This window comes from Lonchura striata, chromosome 7 (genome assembly GCF_050655825.1).
Source record: "Lonchura striata isolate lonStrDom1 chromosome 7, ASM5065582v1, whole genome shotgun sequence".
NCBI lineage: Eukaryota > Metazoa > Chordata > Aves > Passeriformes > Estrildidae > Lonchura > Lonchura striata.
The window spans coordinates 36,576,953-36,596,110 of NC_140709.1; the positions used below are offsets into that span (position 1 = coordinate 36,576,953).

The following is a 19,158-nucleotide window of genomic DNA, read 5'->3' on the forward strand; positions in this document are numbered from 1 at the left end:
TTTTCTTGATAGGAACCAGACCTGTGGCTGCTTTAGCACTCAGATATGGAAACGCTCGCCTGCGAGTACCATCTATCACTGAAGTGGAAAACTGTGGCACTCGCAGCATCCTTGGGGAGGGGGAAAACCACAATTCTTTCAAGATTTGCCAGTTACTTTACAAGTTAAGCCTGTCAGTTTAGCACTATATCTTATACTTGAAATGCTGAAATGAAAAAAGAAAAGGAAAACTAAACCCCCCCTCCCAAAAAAAAAAAAAAAAAAAAAAAAAAAAATTCTGAGCTTCCAAACTGGAAAGTCAAGGTGTTTTAAGGTGTTTGAGGCTTGTGAGGAATGATTCGTGGGGCTTTCCCAGCCCTCTCTGCAGCCAGATCCACCCTTTTCTTGACCTTTGCTGGACCAAAGCACGGCAAGCATCGGACCAGGCTGCCCAAGGAATTGCAATTGGTGGAATCACCATTCCTGGAAGTGCCCAATGGATGAGGCACCTGGGGAAGTGGTTTAGTGGTGGGGGAATGGCTGTACTCCATGATTTTGGAGGGCTTTTCCATCCTAGTGTCCTACATTTCAGGGTGTAACATGGCTTGAGGAGGCTGCTGTAGAGATCTGGAGCAATCCTGGCACAGAGAAAAAGAGGATCAAGCAGTGGCAAGGTCAAGGATTTATTTACAGTGCTTATCAGGAGGGAGACCACAGGATCTATGCTTAAAAGGAGAGGGTAAAAAAAATCTCATTCACAACATTTAATGAAAAACATTTTTCCCTCCTGCCCTGCCCTGAGACAATTTTCACAGAAATATCAGTTTCCAATCCTTTTTTTTTTTTTTTTTCTTTCGTTGGTTTCACTGGGGGTTTATTGAAGAGCAGAGAAGCCCATTTTTCATGGAGAAAACAGCAAACCCCTGCTAAGCTTGGGGAAACAACAATCAAAATAAGAAGAGTGAAAGAAAAGAAAAGAAGGAGCTGTTTCCTGAGGAAGGACTAAAACCATCAGGCTGTGGTTTCTAACAGAGAATAAATCCATCTTATTTTATTGCTCTTAGGGGTCTAATTGCGATTAGACCTTAATTGTCTCCTGGCTTGCTTTGCAAAGCACAGAAAGCACAGCCTGTGCTGGCCACTGGCTGCAATCATCTGGTCTTTGATATTCACGGGCGCGTTTCCCCCTTTCATCCCAATGTAAACGAGGAAGCAGAAGCTGCTGTGATCCTCCTGCACCTGACAGCTCCGAGGTCCGGACAGAGCTCCTGTGACCCGGCCCTCGAGGCTGTGGCTGGGGCTGTCTGAATCAGACGCAGCCTCCAGAGCTCTGCTTGTGTTTCTTCTGCCACCCCTTTTGTCCTGCTGCCACGTTCAGCAGGTGTTGCCCTTCCTTTCCGAGCGGATCCTTTTGAAAAGACATCAAAAGAAAAGGGGTATTTGTTTAGGCTGAATCTGCTCCCTGATCACCATACTAATCTCCCATCAACAACAAACAGAACTGGCCACGAGGGCTGTGTTTTTAAAAGCTTAATTAATCTGAGTGGAGTTTCAGAATCATAGCCAGATGAAATTAATTCTGCTTGCGTTTGAGCACAAGCTGGTTTCAGGGCAGCAGAAAGTGGCAGAACAGCTCACATGTGGCCAGCACCCTCCTTCAGGGTCATTTAAACTCAACTAGTGACTGCTCAAACTCCTGCCAGAATGGTTTGAGTTGGAGGAGACCCTAAAGATCAATTTATTACACCCCCTGCCATGGCCAGAGACACCTTCCACTATCCCAGGTGGCTCCAGGCCCCAGTGTCCAACCTGGCCTTGGACACTGCCAGGGATCCAGGGGCAGCCACAGCTGCTCTGGGCCTCACCACCCTCACAGTGGAGAATTTCTTCCCAATATCTAAAGGTAACCTACCATCCTTTGGTGATCCCTCCAAACAAGGTGGGATCCAGACCAGGACCCAGCAGATCCCCAGGAAGATGCAGGTGGAAACTTGTCTTTCATTCACCATCCTCCTCTCCTGTTCCCCAAACAATCTGGGCAAATGCCAGTGGCAAAGATAGAGGTATTTTCCCCAAACTTCTATTTTTTTTTTTTTTGTTTTTGCTGAATTACCTTTCCTGGTCTCCGTGGGACCTCCCCTGGTCTCCGGGATTTTCATGCGGTGCCTGGGTGTCAGTTCAGCCCTCTCGTGCTCTGAGCACATGTTCAGACTGAAGGGAATAATTCTGGGGCTGGGGTTAAGCTTCCTAATGATGCATGAATGCTGGGGGCAATTTCTGTCTTTATTTTTATAAATAGATGTCCTGTCTCCTCGGGTTTCTGCCAGCGTGAGGTTTAACACATTCATTACTCTCGGTGTTCTAAGGGCAGGGAAAAAAATTATAAAATAATAATCATCATCAGACAGTTGGTGATTTTCCCTAATATCATCCAGGGCATGGAAAGAAACTTCCTCTCCCCCAGAGCAACAGTGATTCAAAACATGAGGGCTGAGGGAGCAAAATCACAGCATTTCAGTGAACAGAAGCAATAGCCCCTGGGGGCTGAAGAGGCAGTGAAAGAAGGGGAAAAAGTGAAAAAAGTGAAAAAAAAGGACCAGCTGTACTGTCCAAAATGTAGACAAAGTATAGATTGATCTAGACAAGCGAGGTCTTGAGACAAGTCTGCAAGAGCAGGGACAATTCCATACATCAGAACATCAGGAATTAACTCAAATTCTCAGCTTTCCTGCCTGTGATGCATACAGGAGCCAGGATAAAATGTTCACCATTAGGAGGAGAATTCATTTCTGATCACAGTCATAGAATATCCCAAATTGGAAGAGACTCACCAGGCTCATCAAGCCCAGCTCCCTGCTCCTCATGGACTGCCTAAAACTAAACCACATGGCTGAGAGCATTGTCCAAGATCTCCTTGAGCTCCTCCAGGCTTGGTACTGTGACCACTTCTCTGGGGAGCTTCTTAGGGTGCCCAAACAGCCTCTGGGGGAAGAAAAAAAAAATCTTAAAAATCTAAAATCTTAGCTGGGATGGACACTGAACCCCAGAATGGTTTGGGTTTGAAGGGACCTTCAGGATCATTTAATCCCACCCTCTGCCATGGGCAGGGACACCTTCCACTATCCCAAGATGCTCCAAGCCCTGTCCAACATGGTCTGGGAACCTTCCAGGGATGGTGACACCATCGATTCCCTGGGAAGCCCATTCCAGTGAAGGGATCTTTACTAATACCCAGCCTAACCCCTCTCTTCTCTCTCATGCCTGACCACATCCAGCTTTATCCCCAGTCCTGTGTGCTCTGCGCAGCCGAGGTGTGAGGTGAGGGCTCATCCTGGGGGGACAGGATGGATTTTAACCAGGCTGTCATGCTGCTGGGACAGGGGCTGAACAATCTCTTTGTGTCATTCCTCAAGGAACCTCAACCTTCCTGATTGCGTGACTCCATCCAGGCACAGAAATCTCCACAGTTTATGGGGATTTTCATGCAGCTGTCTCTGCCTTTTTTTCCTTTTATATTTATTTCACATTTTAAAGGCATAATTTTGGGTTTTTTTCAAAGAGTATCTCCCTCTCTCATCATGCAATGCTTTGTTTTTTTGGCAGCGTGGCCCAGTCATCGTGGGTGAAATGCTCCTCTCTGGAACAAAGGGGGAAAAGGAAATGTGCACATCCCAACATGGTCAAAATCTCTGTAGCACATCTGGGAACATCCCTTTGCCAGGACTTCAGCAGGTTTTTCACATGGGATGTACACTGTGAAGGCAACACCCCCTCCTCCATTCTCCCCCAGGCTTGACAGCAACATTTTGGGTTCAGACACATGAATTCCACTCAATTCCAGCCTAAAGCTCTGAGTCTGCGCCCCTCAAATTGAAAGAAAAAGGGGAAAATGCCAGATTTGAAGAAATAATAAAGGTGAACCCATGAAGGTCCTGGGACACATTAACTTATTATTCTTAGAGCTTTTCCCAATGTGGTTTCTGTTTCCATGGTCACTTCCAGTCCCAAAGTGTTTAAGAACAAAAACTCCACAGAAGACAGGCACTGTGGCCTCCTGTGCAATATGAAACACGTATTTTTTTTGTATCCTAGATAATATCTCACCAATATTTATATCTGATTCTGGATCTTGCTTTCAATCCTGAGTATACCAGCCCATCCTGAATATTGACTGGAGCATCCCAAAGGAACTGTTTAAAAGAGCCTGGAGGGACAGGACACAGGGAATGGCTCCCACTGCCAGAGGGCAGGGATGGATGGGATATTGGGAAGGAATTGTTCCCTGGGAGGGTGGGCAGGCCCTGGCACAGGGTGCCCAGAGCAGCTGTGGCTGCCCCTGGATCCCTGGCAGTGCCCAAGGCCAGGTTGGACACTGGGGCTTGGAGGAGCCTGGGACGGTGGAAGGTGTCCTGCCATGGCAGGGGTGGAATGGGATGAGCTTGAAGGTCCCTTCCAACCCCCCAGACCATTCAATGATTCTGTGATCCTATGATTATACAACTGCAGGAAGCAGAAGGTGCTATAGGTCTGTTGCAAACACTTCTGGTTGGAAGATATTTGCCACACACAGATACTTAGATCTTTACAGCTCCTGAAAAACAAACAAGGAATATTAGAATGTCATCTCTGTGCTCCTCCCTTAACTATTGTTCCTGTCTCTCCTCCTAGGTCTCTCCAGCAGTTCTCATTTGCATGTGCTGGATATGCTGCTCACAAATAAAGAATTGATTTTTAATTTTTTTTTAATTTTAGATTAATGAGTTTAAATTTTACTGAGCTATAAAGCCACCCTAGTTGAAAAGCTTTCCACATGGGTGAGATTATCTTGTCAAGCAGGAACCATCCCTGTTTGCTGAGTGGGAGATTTGCGTGGAAAGTTCCCATTAGGGCTAATGCAAGTCATATGTGGCAAGAGGGAAGAGAAGAGTTGGGTGGGAGAGCATGTGCCATGAGAAAGGGGGATAACTGGGTGGAAAGATTGGATTTTAGGAAAAGTTTCTTCACAGAATGTGGTGGAGTCACCAGCCCTGGGGATATTTAACAGCCCTGTGGATGTGGCACTTGGTGACATGGCTGGTGCATGCAGCCTTGGCACTGCTGGGAGAACATTTGGACTCGATGATCTGCGAGGGCTTTTCCAACCTAAATGATTTTATGATTCTAAAAAGCGAGGGGGAAATGTGGCAAAGAGACAATGAAGTCCCCAGGAATCAGCAGCAGTCATGCTCCTTTCACTTCCCTGATACCCTGCCAAGAACCTGTTCCAAGGAGAAAATTTGGAGAAAGCTAGCAAGGCTATCACTGCAGGGGCCCCCTATCAGTGCAAGGAGAGTCTAAAATGTACTCTTCACAAGGTTCAGACTGGGTACAATTACTGTCTTTTAGCCTTTCATTCCAGATTTCCAAGCTTCCACTGGTCCCATCACTGTGACAGCTGCTACCTGACATCTGCCAGGCTCCTAAACATATCCTGACTTGGATACAACATCTGCAAACAGCCACAGGACATCCAGGGCCCTCCGGCATGACATCCCAGCATGGGAAGTGTCCCAAAAGACCCCATCATCCACAGCTTCAGATGAAAGCCGGGCCATGAGTCACAGGCGTGCCAGGCTGCACCTGCTCCTCGGCACAGCTGAGGAACAGAGGACACTCCTGCTTGCACACAGCAGTAAAGGAATGAAGAGGGAAAGCCCAGCTCTGATGAGCATCCTCATTGCTGGGAGCTGTCCAATCACCAAGACAAAACAATTTGAAGTCACAAAGAACTTCAAGAGAAGAGAAAAAGTATTTCTGTCATCATCGAGTCCAACTCCTGGCCCTGCTCAGGACAACCACAATCAAAGCTGAACAACCTCTACTTTTTTTTTCTCAGATATTTTCTCTAGGCATTTCCCTGGATCCTCTCTCAGGTCAGAACAGCAGGTAACCAAAGTGATATTTGCTGCTGACATACGCAAGTGTCCCAAACTGCAACCACTTCCAAAAGGTTTTATGTTAAAGCCCTTGTAAACATCTTTTCATCCCTAAAATCAGTGCAGCTTCTGAGGAAAAGGAGATTGCAGCCTGCCCATCACCATAAACATTTTCCCCTGGGCAGATGCCTTTTTCCCAAGGAAGGCCATGAAAGCATGGGAAACCAATATACTGACAGCCCCATTAAAGAATCCTGTCCTAGGACAAATTCTTGGTAAGTGCTGCAATGAGCCAGCTAAGCATGTTGTCTTCAAAGGAAACAATTAAAAACAAAAACAAAAACAAAAACAAAAACAAAACAAAAAAAACCAAACAAACAAAAAAAAACCCCCAGAGTTACAAAACAGACTCTCTTGCGAAATCCTTGCCCAAGAACCCCAAACCTGCAATAATCTTCAGCTCACACCACAAGAAAACGTACCTCTGGTTTTACCTTTCCCCTGACACTTTCCCCACTGCCAAATCCTTTAAACCCCCACAGCAATGTGCTTCCCAGGTCTCCCAGGCTGGGTGGGATGTGGAGGGGAGGCCAGGAAGTGAAGTAATTGGGCCGGCAGACACCTAAATGCCATTTGCTCTCTCAGCCTCATCCCTGGAGCCTGTATCCCTCCCACAGCTTCTCCAGCTGTTTGCACCCATGAATTCCCAAGTGGAGGAGCCAGGTGTCCTCCCTGAGTGCTCACACACACACTGAGAGCCACCACGCTCTTAAAAACAGAGTATAAAACCCAGCCAAGCACCCAAACTGTAGCCCTTGAGGTGCTCCCCACCTCAGGGCCTTGGCAATATGTGCCACATCCATGGAGCAGCCTGTTCCCGAGCTCTCACAGCTCAGAGCCTGCCCCCCACCCCTCGTTTCAATGCAAGAAAAAGGGGATGAGCCTGCTTCTGGTCACTTGAACATGCCTGAACCTCTGCTCACAGCTTCTTTGCTGTGTGAAGGCACTGGCAGAGAGGGGGCTGCAAGGTGGGAGTTGCCAAGGAGTCAACTGGATGAACCCTGAGAGAAATGGGGGAGAAGTTTCATGGCTGTTCCAGCCCGACCCCTCACCTCTAACTTCATCTCTCACAGTCCTGCTGTGCTCCCCATCACCCTTCCAGCATTTTTTTCTTGCTTTTTGCATGAGGTCCCTGGTCACTGTAACTCTCCCCTGGAATCTGCCTCCTGAGTGTGACTATCCTTGCAGAGGGTGGTAGCCACTGGACAGCTGGAAGAACTGCAAGAAAACCAGTGGATGAGTGGGTGCAGTATTTTTCTTTTTCTTTTTCCTTTTCCTTTATTTATTTTTTTTTTAAACATTAAAAAGCCCTCAAAAACAGCTGGGAATCTGGTGGGATAGACAGTTCCTGGAAGGCACAGACATTGCATCACTGCATCCCTGAGGATGGATGACATGGACATAGACAGTGCAAGCTAAAACCAATGGAAACACTGGCCCTGATATTAACGAGTGGCAAATAAACCCCTAATTGGCACAGATCTGAGGCAATGCCCACACAAACCCAAAAGATATTGACCTCCCTCCTGCTCCCTGCTTCCTTCAGTTTAGATCTGCTAAGAAGCAAAATCCACATTCTGATCTAATCAGCGAGAAAAGGAGTGTCGAAAACTTGGGCAGAATGAACTGGTACAAGCCAAAGGCACCTGCTGGATTTAAGGGCTGGTCTAAGCTTAAAGGCAGAGGAGTAGCACTGATGTAAGTAAACAGCTGGGCAGATGCAGCTGATGGAAAAAGCTGGAGGAAAACCAGCTTGGCCCCCTCGCCCTGGTTTCCTGCAAGGAGCTGGATGCTAGGCAGATGCACCTCTTAAAATGTCCAACACCTTTTTACAGCCAAGCTGGAGAAGTGCAACAGTGGATCACACCCAGGTCCTCTCTCTGGACCCTCTCAGCCACCACTTTCCAGGGCTGCCTGAAACATTTTAAGAGGAGGCAAAGCAGTTAGAACAACTTAAAAAGTCACAAGAGACTGCAGACCTGGAAATTTGTCTCTGCTGTGTTTTTATTTTCTCATTCTGGTTGTTTTTTCTTTTTCTTTTAAATGAGTTGAGGTGACCCAGAAGAACAGACTGCTCTGGTGAGCTGTGGGTGACCCCCTGCACTGGTTCCAGTTTAATTGTGTGAACACTGTCTTTGGCTGAATTGTCACATTTTGGATAGGAACCCACATTCACAGTGGCAAGGGTCTGGAAGAGCCAAAAAGTGAGTGGTGTCCTCCCAAACCAGCATCACTGAAGCATTTCCCCTGCTTGGAGCTGATATTCCTTTATTTACATGGCAGAAATGGGCCAAATTGTCCAGAACCCCCCCAACACAGAAGACCTGACCAGGGTCTCTCCAGCTTCAAACCCTCTCCCACTGTTTACACCAATATTTTAGGTCGGTTTTTTGGGTTCTTTTTTTTGGTGGTTTTGTGGTTTTTTGGTTGGGTTTTTTTGTTTGTTTTGGTTTGGTTTTGGTTTTGGTTTTTTGTGGAGAAGGAGAAATATCTTCAGGATTCTTTTGATCCTCTGGTCTTAAAAGATGTGTTATTGTAGACAGATAAAATCATAGAATGGTTTGGGTTGGAAGGGACCTGAAAGCCCACCTTATTCCAACCTCCTTCCACTAGACCAGGTTGTTCCTACTGTAAATTTGCTTCCTGTTCTTCACTCGGCTCCTGATAGGTGTCACAAGGCTGAAACCCCCCAGACTAGGATTGGAAGTGCAGGACACCTCCTTGCCTCCTCTGTGGCCTAAACACATTGATCTTCCATTAATCTGGTGGTTCTGTCAAGGGGAATTAGAAAAGAGATACAGCAAAGAGGTCAGGTTGTGCATCAGTATGAAGGGCTTGGGATAGGTTCTTATTCTGAAAAGCAAATTTAGGTTAAACTGGGTTTGTTCTTCACACTTTCTGCCATGTGCTGCTACCTTCAGCGCCAAAGGGTTTCTGAAGCAGGGAGAAGGAAATACAAGGATAAAAGTTCTGAAGGATCAGAACTGGAAGTATTGGAGCTCTTGTTTTTCAGTGGGTCCAAGCTGCAGGTGAAATTCAATTTCCCAAGCATTATGCATGGCCCAGCCAAATGAGAATAGCCAGAATTGTTTTTTTCCTTTTGCAGTGGATCCCCAGGTCACCCACAAGACTGAGACTGAGGTTTTGTGGGTCTAACATAAATCTGAGAACAGTGATGGGCTGTAGCTCCAGGTGCCAGGGCTGTAAGAGCTGTAAACCCCCCTGGTTCAATCCCAGCTCCAAGGCAGCAAAGATTAAAGCCAGCTCCAGGCATAGGATGTTCAGTGCTTTGGACAAAATCTGTGAGGCTTTTTTCCCTCTAAGCCCCCAGCAGCTGGCTAAGAAGGCAACATGGACTTTGAAGGAACAGCTGGAAGCATCAAGAATGGTTGTCCAGCCAATCACAGCCCTCTGGTGCAGCAAGAGCATTTCAGCAAGACTCCAAAAACTGCACTTACCACAGAGGTATCCTTTCAGAAGATCCCTTCTCCAGGCAACACAGGCTCCCACTCAAATCAGAACCCAGGAAGATGTGGGAGAAGCCAGGGTTTCAGTTGAAGTCAGAGCACCTCACAAGGAACCTCATTTCATGCATTTGTATGATGGTCCTTTGACATTAGGTGCATCAGAGCATTTGTTTTCATATTTTTAATTGGGGCTGGATTCCCACCACACCTCTCTCATCTGTTCTTTTTTCCCACCTGTCTTTTATTTTATTTCTGGCTCTTTACAGCTTCCTTTTCCAGCTGCTTACAATTATCACCTACAATTCTAATCCCTCCTTAAATAGCTACATAATCACCCCTTTATTTGGGAACCTGCATTCCTACCCTTTGAACCCCAGCTTGTCCTTGTATTTCCTGATCCCAGTTTGTTCCAGTGGTTCCCAATGTCCCGGAATGCCGATTTGCTTTAGCTTGTCCTTCATTCCATGGGAATGAAGGGAATAATTAGCAGCAGAACATGTGGGATTTTGGTGTTGGGAAGGGGTGCCCTGGCTCTGTGGCCAAGGTTTTCATTCCCACATTTACCCACTCGTGCCCATGGATTTGGGCAAACAGCTGGAGTGTTTTGATGGAGCACTTACTCTCCATTTCCTTGCTTTTACCCACTGCCCACCACATTCTTCTCCATCTCCAAGATCTCAAAGATTCCAGTGTGCAAGGCCCTCAGCTTGGGACAGTAGAAATTTTTGACTGAAAAGTCAAAAATTCCTGCTGTCAGCCTCTTATTCAGAAGGCAAATGGATCTTCAGCTTGGTGAACAAAACACCCAAGGACAGGTGAGATAGAAATATTGTAGTGGATGTTTGTGGCCATGGTTTAACCCTCACGGTTCCTTCCACTGGCTCCTGCCCCCCAGGCTGGCAAGGAGCTACATCAGGTACATTCAAAGTTTGAATTTTCTCCTCCTGTAATTGCATTTCTGTTTGCATTTCTCCCCCAATAATAGGCTTCTCCCTGTTACTGCTTCCAAATCCATAGTCAAGAGGTTCCTTTTTCCTTGGAATAACACCTTCCCTCCTCTTTTCTCTCCCTGTGGAGAGCTCATTTATTCCTAAAGTGAACTAAGATTGGTCTGAAAATCAGGTTTATTTCTCCCCACATCCAAAGTGGTTTCAGTGCAATCCAGGAGCAGCATAAGAATGGTGAGAATGAGAATGATCTTCCCTTCTGTGGAATTGTGGCCTTCTGACATTTTCCTGAGTTGATACATCCCTGTGTCTTCACCTTCTACATAAAATCCTCTCACATCCAGAATTTCCTCCCCAAAGAGTTATTTGTGGATTGGGAACAAGTCAACACTTGCTTTTCTAAGGAAAGACTGGTTTTCATCTGTCTTCCTGCACCCTCTCCCTTTTATTTTTTTCATCTTTACTTGAGAGTTGTCACTGCTGGTATTATATGAAGGAATTAGGCCAGGGGACCAATTTTAAATCCCAAGCTGAGATAGACAGGAATCCTCTGATATGTCTGAACTGGATCCCAGCAGACAACTTAAAAGACAGCACAGTAAACTGAACACTGTAAATCACTGAGAAAATGAAAATTGTTTCCCATTGATGGTCTTAACCAGGGTTCTCCAGATATTTGAGATTTGAAATGTGCAGATGTTTTCTTTAAACAGGGAATTTCTATTAGTCATTAGGGTGAATATTTTTGCAAGATTAGGTCAAGCACACGATTATTCAGCCTTCAGATCTGCCACCACACAGGGTCCAATCAGTTCCAAGTGATCTGCTGACAAATTTGCATCAAATGACCAATTTCCAAAGGCAATGGAGCTGTGTTTTGACAGCTCCTGAGTAATTTCTGATGAATCCATCTGAGTCACGTCCGTCCTTGAGCTGCTGAGACACATCCCACCTCTCAGTAGATGTGTCATTTCTCCTTCCAAAGGATATGAATCTGCTCAGCTCCCTGGAATCATAGCTTCTACCTCAAGGTAATGTAAGTAACCCTAAATTCCTGCAGCTATAATCACTCCTGGAAGCCTGGAGTGATTCCTGGCACCCCATCCAAAGTATTATCCAATGTATTTTTACTAAGAAGCTCCATTAATTGTTGTTTTGGTTTTTTTATTAATGTCCTTCACCTTTGTTTACATCAGCCCTGAACAGGGAGACATGGGCAGGGCTCACCCTTACCCCAAAACCAGAAACCAAGGAATTTCCTAGTCAGTACCTTGATTTCGCGTCTTCCATGCCTTCCCATCCAGGCTGCACTCTCTCAGCTCTGCCAAAACTTGCCTACAGTGTGCTGCTGCTGGGCTCTGCAGTTAGGGAATACCTCTAATATTAATTCCTAAACAGAGGCATGGAACAACAAGATGTGAAGCCCTTAATCTCAGAAAGAATATTCTTCTTTATCTCATGCTGTAGCAAACACTGGTGGGATCAGTGGGCATGCACTTCTGGGGCTTCCCAGGATGCTCAGAGCTCAACCTTGGTTTCAGATGCCACCATGCTTCAAAACTGACGGAAAAAATAAAACCCCTGCAGCAGAAGACCTGGAAAACTTCAGTTCCCTGGGAGCAGAGACAATCCCCATCAGTTGTTGGGTGCAGTACCCTCAAAGTCACCTCTCTGCACTCTGACCTAGCACACACTACCATCACCTGTGCCAGGGAGCTGCCTGGGTGGGAGAATGAGATTTCCAAAGCTGGAAAGGCCTGATCCAAACTTCTATGGGCAGCCAAAACTCAGCTACCAGTGCAGACTTCTAGGAAAAGTGCCGGGAGTCAGGTTACCGAGGGCTGCATCAAAGCACATGTGTGAGATTACAGTGGCAACTATAAATCTGGCATTTCCTCGTGTTCCAATGCTTGACTTCCCCCACAAAGTTAACAGGTTCCCTTTGGGGTGGGGTGGTGGGGTGGGGAGCAGGATTTAATCAGGACAATCCCCAGTGTGCTCAAAGCTCCCATTTCCAGCACTGCACAGACTCCACCTGGCTTCCAGTGCACCCCTTGAGCTCTGAGCTCTGCAGGACACAGCTGCTGTTCCCCAGAGGAAGCAGGATGCTGTGTCCAGGCTTTTGGTTGTGGTCCATTCCCACCCAGGACCATCCACACCTGCAAATCCACTGTTCCTAAAACACAAGGCATTTTTAAGGGCAGAATGATGCCAGTATGGAGCTGTTTCCACAGGCTCTCCAAACTCTCCTGAGCACTGCAAAGTGGAAAATGGCAGGGTTTGAAGATGATTGACGGATGCTGCTCTCACTGGTGGGATGAGAAGGAATTCCTCACAGCCCAAGGTCTCTGAATGGACAAAACCTGCCTGGAGGGAAGGGCTGAGAGGGAGGGGCAGCTCTTCCCCTCCCTCCCACCAAGGTGGGCAGACATTAGTCTGAGGGGTTTGTGATGAGGCAGCCTGGGAGCCAGCCTTGAGCTTGTGCCATGACCTCAAGCTGCTTTTCAACCACTCCTTGCCTACAGCATCCTTCAAGTACCTCCCACCTGCCCCAAGGCAGGGCCGTCCCTCATCCCTTTCACACACAACACTCAGCTCAACAGCTCTGATAGCCTGCAGCTAATGAAAAAGATCACATCTCCCCACTATTTTAAAAATACCCCAGAACATGCAGCTCCTTGGTGGCTGCCCTCTCCAGATGACCATTTTTATGTGCTTTGAAAGAGCTCCTTCCTACTCTGCCCCTGGTTCCCGGAGCTGAGGCCTGGGGCAGGGCCAGACCCATCCCACAGGGGCAAAATTCCCATTTCCTATACAAAATCTGAAGTAAATGACTCTGTTTCTATTAGAAGTAAAATGTTTAATCTCCCCATGGTTGTTTTGGTAGCATTCACTGAGAACAAGGGACACTTCAGCTGTTTTGGGGTGTGTTTTGCACACGGGAGTGAGGCAAGTTTAGGGAATGGTTTATTCCTTGCCATGGGGTGGGTTGGGGCTGTCATCTCCCCACCCATTGGGGTGAAAATGGAGAGCTGAGTGGATTGGTATTTTCAGTCCTTTGGGACTGATTTTTTCCCAGCCCCTTGACCTCAGGAAATCTCTGTTCCAAGGGGCTCCGTGTCTGCTGCTCCCCTCAGGCCTGATCCTTGTTGACTGAATCACTCGGGGTCTTACACATGGAACAAAAACCCACGTGAGGGAGTCCAGGGGGCTATAAAGGAAGGAGCTGGGCACTCCAAACTGCACCACAGAGACAGTCAGAATTCCACCTCACCTCTCCGTGCCTGACCCTGCACCCTCCTTTTCTCCCCACACTACAAGACATGGAAGCCCAAGGCAAAGAACTGCCCAATTTGCCATGATTTAACGTGAGATTTGGGCATGTCCCTCCTCAGAATGTTCACCTTTGCACCTGGGGAGGGCTGGAGCAGTTCCCTAACCCTGGGAGAGTTCCAGCTGCCTCCATGCCCTTGGTCTCCTGGCTCTGGCCAGGTGAGAGGCTGTGGGAACAACGGGGAGCAGGCTCGGGGACAAAGAATTTTACACCCATTAAGGAGCTCACCCAGAGCTTTATGGGGCTCTGGTTTTAAGGCTGGGGAGAGCCTTCATTTGATGTGGAGCACAGAGCCTGCAGGCATCGTTTCCCACAGCCTTCACCTTTTCCTCATGCTCCCATGCCAGTTTATTCCTCTTGGCTTTGATGTCTCCCACACTGTCCAATGGAGAAAATTCCCAAGAGATGCTCCTTTAGGGAAACAAGGCCCAGAGATGCAGCTGATGCCTTTAGATCCTAAATATCCCAAGGCAAAGAGGGAAATTTTCCAATTTCCAGGGGCTTCTCCACTTTTCAACTCACCAATTTAATCCAGGAGCAATTTGCAGCAACACTAATTGTGTGTTTTCCCTGAGCTGGGCAAAGTTATAGGCCAATTATTTTTCCTCCACCCCTGTGATGCCTGTGGATTGCTGAAAGGAAAACTATGAAGGAAGAAGCCAAATTTTTTTGACCAAGCAGCAAAGCACCATCATTCCTTAATGTCCATTAAAAAAAAAAAAAAAAAAAGAATCAAAATATAAGCAAGGAAATTTGGTGTAGGAAGTTTTATGCGGCCATGATTTCAGCACAAAAAGAGGTAAACTGATGCCTTTATCATCTCCAAGTGTTGAGATCCTTATAATGTAACTTTCAGTTGATGGAACAGATTTCTTCTGAGTGGCAAGGATACAGTTTTACTTCCATCCAAAGCTTGGAAACTCTACATTCCTCATCTTTTGTGACTTGAAAGAAGGTCCCAGCTTCAGAGAATATCTGATTCATAAAATGCAGGTGTACGTGCACAATTAGCTCAGATATCCACCCCATTTCAAAGCTTGAAGTTTTAGAAAAAAAAATTTGGGTTTTACACAAAACCAGGAAGCCGACTCCTTACTGAGAGGAGGAAATCCAGGTTTGTTTTGAGAGAACTGGAATTTTAATCCAGCTGAGGGATGGAGAAAGGAATGGTGAATGAACACCTCATGTCCACCACAAGGCTTGTGAATTGGTGTCTCCCAAATCCATTTCCTTTTACGCTAAGGAGTTGCTCTGATTTACAAGCAGACCCAGTCAGATGGACTTAATGACTGGCACAGAAATGTCACTGCATAAGCAGGCTTGGAATTCACGACAGACACTTCCTGGGAATGTCCTCTCGGAAGTGAGCAGCATGGGGTTACAGTGACAGGCAAACAAAGTCCCACAGCAGTGCTGAGGAACCATGCTAGCAGAATATAATGTAAATATTGCCATTTACATGGCCTGTGTTAGTTAATATGGCACGTTGACTAACACAAACCCAGCGATCTCTCCCTTCCCCAAGCCCACACTGCTTGCCCACAGCCTCTGGAGCATTTACAGCTTCAAATCCATATGTCAGATTAACAAACCTCCCCCGAAACCTACACAAAGGCAGAGACTGAGGCTCACCACCAAATTTTTCCAAGTTTTCCTTAGGGAGGAGAAGGTCTTGCTAACTCACCTGTGACAGGGCAGACACTGTGCTCACAGCCACCAAGCTTTTGGCTCCAGAGACCAAAACAGGCCAATGGACATGTTCCATTGTCCCCCCCAGTAGTTTCACTGGGAGAAGCTCTCCAGGGAAGAGCTCAGATTTTCTGGCTACATGGGTGCAGCTCTGTTGGGTCCAGGGATGCTCCATCAACGTGCCTCTGGTCATTCCTCAGCATTTCCACAAATCAGTGGCTCCTTCACTGTGAGGACACACTACAAAAAAAACAGCAGCCAGCCGAGGTCAGAGAAATTATTTGGAGGTGGAAAGCTCCTCAACCTCCTTCAAAAACTCCCCAGCCCTCACCCTCACCATTGGAGATACAATGGTTATGTGCAGCCTATAGATCACAATAAAAGCAAGGAGGCCAAAGACATATCAGGGGTTGTTTTGGTTTTTTTTTTAATGTACATTTGGCAGGGTTGAAAGACAACAATTCACTTCCCTGGGACTTTTTATTTTCCTATAAATTGCAAGAGCTACATTTAAAAGTGAATTGGCAGATGCAGGGTTTTTTTTTTTTTTTTCTTTTTACTGTAAGGAAATTTGTTTTGCTCCAGCAACAGGCAAACATCTTCAGTCAAAAACGATGAAAGGGAAGGCATGTTCCCACCAAAGGCAGTCTCATGCTAGTGGGATCTTCATGCAGATGGAAAACTGGGATTGTGTGATGAACTACAAAGAAGGTCCGCAGAAAGCTGAATAACATATTCTATCCGGAAACCTGAAATTGCAGGCACTTTTGGAAGGCTTTGGAATGTGTTACAAGTTGTAATCCTCCCAGCAGAACCTCAAAAGCCTTGGCTTGTTCTGCCCTTTAAAATCCAGGGCTTGACAGCTCTTTAAGCAGAACCACAAGAGGTGGAAAAGGCCTAGGGATTATCTAATCTATTCCATGATTTAAACAGGCAACAGCAACACTCAAACCATTCTGCAGAAGCGCCATGGAAATGCCTGCAGAGGGAGGAATCAGCCAGACTGGTGATAGGAGCACAAGGAAGCACATTCTCCTTGTTTTCCAACTTGTTAATTAATCTCTGAGCTTGAGGAGCAGCTGTGGGGCTGCTGCTGCTGACCAGAAGGATGATGACACAATAATCTCCTCCAAGGCTGCCAGTGAATGCCCACACATGACGAATTCATCTTTCCAAATGGTGCTAACCCACCCAGCAGGTTGCCCACGAGGGAACAAAAAGGCAGTGGCATTCATCCTCCACCAAAACATGCATCTTTTATACTTTTATAGCAATGTTGCTTTGAGTCTTCAGAAACAAACTCTATAAATCACATCATAAAATACATCCAGGCTGATGGTTTACAGGAAAGCTCAGCAATGGCAGGGTTTTTTTGGTGATAATCCACCTTAAAAAAGGCAGTTTGCTCCTGCTGCTGGAGGAGGGACAGTTTCTTGTGTGTGGATTAAAAGCCTTGCTCCCAGTTTGAGGATTTGAAGGTCTCTCAGCCACTGGCAACTGAATTCCACCACTACCCCCTCCTTGTTTTATTGGTATTAATATTTGTGCTTTGCAGGTCTGCTGTGAAATGGATCGTGGTTTCCTGAACTTTTCACCCTGTTTTTTCCACAGGGTTGGGAGCTCACAGGGAGCTCAGTTATTCGTGTACTGGTGTAGAAAAGAAGAGAATCTAGGCTGTGACCCAGCATTTTCTGAGACCTCTGAATGATGGCTTAAAGGTAAGAATCTCTGGAGCTGCAGGTAGTAGGAGGGTTGGAGAGCAGAGGGACAAGGTGAGGCAGGAACCCAAACCTGGTAGATCTGAATGCTGTGAGGAAGTAAGACACAAAATGCCCCCAAACACCCACCTTTAAGGAGGATGCTTCTCTCCCGCTCACACATAGACCTCTTTGGAAGGATCCAGCTGGGATTGCAGCCAAGGAAAGCCATAGAATGAGATAACAGCAACAGATCAAGGAAAGGTTCACACACAGTTAGGGGTCCTCTCAACTCCTGGCTGCCCTCAGCAAGGGATCACAACTGGTGGACAGAGGGAGACAGTGCTGTCCTGTCTGTCACCAGGTTATGCAGTGTCCCCCGTTGTCCTTCTTGGATACACAAGGGGCACACTGAAAATTCCCATCTCCTGCGGGATGCTGAGCTTTTTTTCTGGCCTGAAGCAGATTTTTATCCATGCGGGCTCTCCTGTACTCACAGATGTCCTTGATACCAGAATCTGAATCTCCTCCATCTACAGGATACACCTCCCACCACCCAGAGTAACACCCACACCAAAGCAAGAGCAAATTTCTGCTTTTTGGCATGTCAGATGTCCAATTCCAGCTGCCCCCTCCCCCCCACTGAAACCCCAAAAACATAAAGGCCTTCTGCCACCATCTACATTGGGCTGCAGGAAAATTTGGTTCTTCCCTGCAAGATACCTCTCTGATGGGAACTTGGGCACCCCAGCACAATGTCAGGTCAGCCAGGGCTCAGCACCTTTCCTTGGACATCTCACTGGCTCCCAGCAACATCTTTTTGGGAACAAGAGGGCTTGACTCCACCCTGGAAGCCTCTGAAGGCAGAATCAAACTCTTCTGGGTCACTCCCATTCCTCAGGTTGAAGCAGGAACGAGGTTTTGTTTTCAAAGCAGTTTTTGGGTCAGGTGGGAGGCAGAGGGGGCTTGGGTGAGACCATCCTTGAAGCCCACAATGGCATTTAAGTGGTCCAAAATGTGGATCTGGAGGTTTTGCTTTGTCATCTGCATGAAATTCACAGTGAATCAAGGCTTTTGGGCACAGAAAAACTGCAGGCAAATGGCCACCACCTCCCTCTGGCCTTGGTTCTGCATGCCACTGCCCTTATTGAAGGGAACAATGATACATTCCCAGCTGGAGCACAAGCTCTGCTGGCATTCAGCAGCCCAGATGCTTTGCTTAGCTCTCCTCCATCCCTCCACTCTGCAAGGCTGTGCTGTGTGGTAAGCACATTTCTCTCTCTCAGTATTTTTCATAGAGGTGCACAGAAAGAAAGAAAGAGAAAATAATTTCTAATTCTGCTCCTTGTTTTTCCTATGTAAAATATGTTTACGGAATTGTTTCCCTGAGGTGATTGCTTGATTAGATTCTGGTAAGAATTGTTTAAGCCTGATAACCAATCAAATCCACCTGCGTCTAAGTCTCTTGTGAGAAGGTCACAAGTTGTGAGTTAGTTAAATATAGTAGTTAAAAAAAGTAAGTATGTCATTTTAGTATATTCCTTTATATAATATATCAATGTATTATAACACAGTTATAATAAAGAAATCATTCTGAACTAAAATCAGACATCATCATTTCTTCCCACTTAGTTCACCTACATTTACAATAGTGCTGGGAAGATCAGGAGCAAATTTCTCCTGAGGTTCCTGGCACTGCTCCTTCCAACCATGGTCAGCGACTCCATTTATGTTCTGGCACTTCCAGCATTGGTAGGAGGGAGGACGGAGGAGAACAAACCTGAGGCTCCAGAAACTCCATAAACAAACAAAGATTTCTTTTCCTTGTGGTTCTGAAGAGAGCCAGAGATCTGGGGAGCAGAGGGTGGAGGGAGGATTGGCCAAGTGTTTCTCCCAAAGATGGAACAAAACCTGTCATGCAGATGACACCACCCAGCTTCAACAGAAAAGGGATCTAATTGTGAGGGAAAGACCCCTTGCACTGATAGTCTGCCTTGCCCAAGGGCATTAGGGAGTGCTGGTGGGCAGAGGAAACGCTGCTTCAGCCACAGGAATCATGGAATATTCTGA

At 46.6% G+C, this 19,158-nt stretch overlaps 1 long non-coding RNA gene across 3 annotated transcripts in view; it reads right to left on the reverse strand.

Annotated features, from left to right (window-relative positions):
* Positions 1-12,793: 12,793 nt before the first annotated feature.
* The window catches only part of LOC116183824 (uncharacterized), a 41,663-nt gene continuing 35,298 nt past the window's right edge, over positions 12,794-19,158 (reverse strand). For 2 of the 3 annotated variants that reach the window (XR_014956628.1, XR_014956626.1), the window contains one exon: positions 12,794-15,631. This is a non-coding gene — a long non-coding RNA (uncharacterized LOC116183824). The remainder of the gene's footprint in view (positions 15,632-19,158) is intronic. The other variant, XR_014956629.1, reaches the window with a different exon arrangement.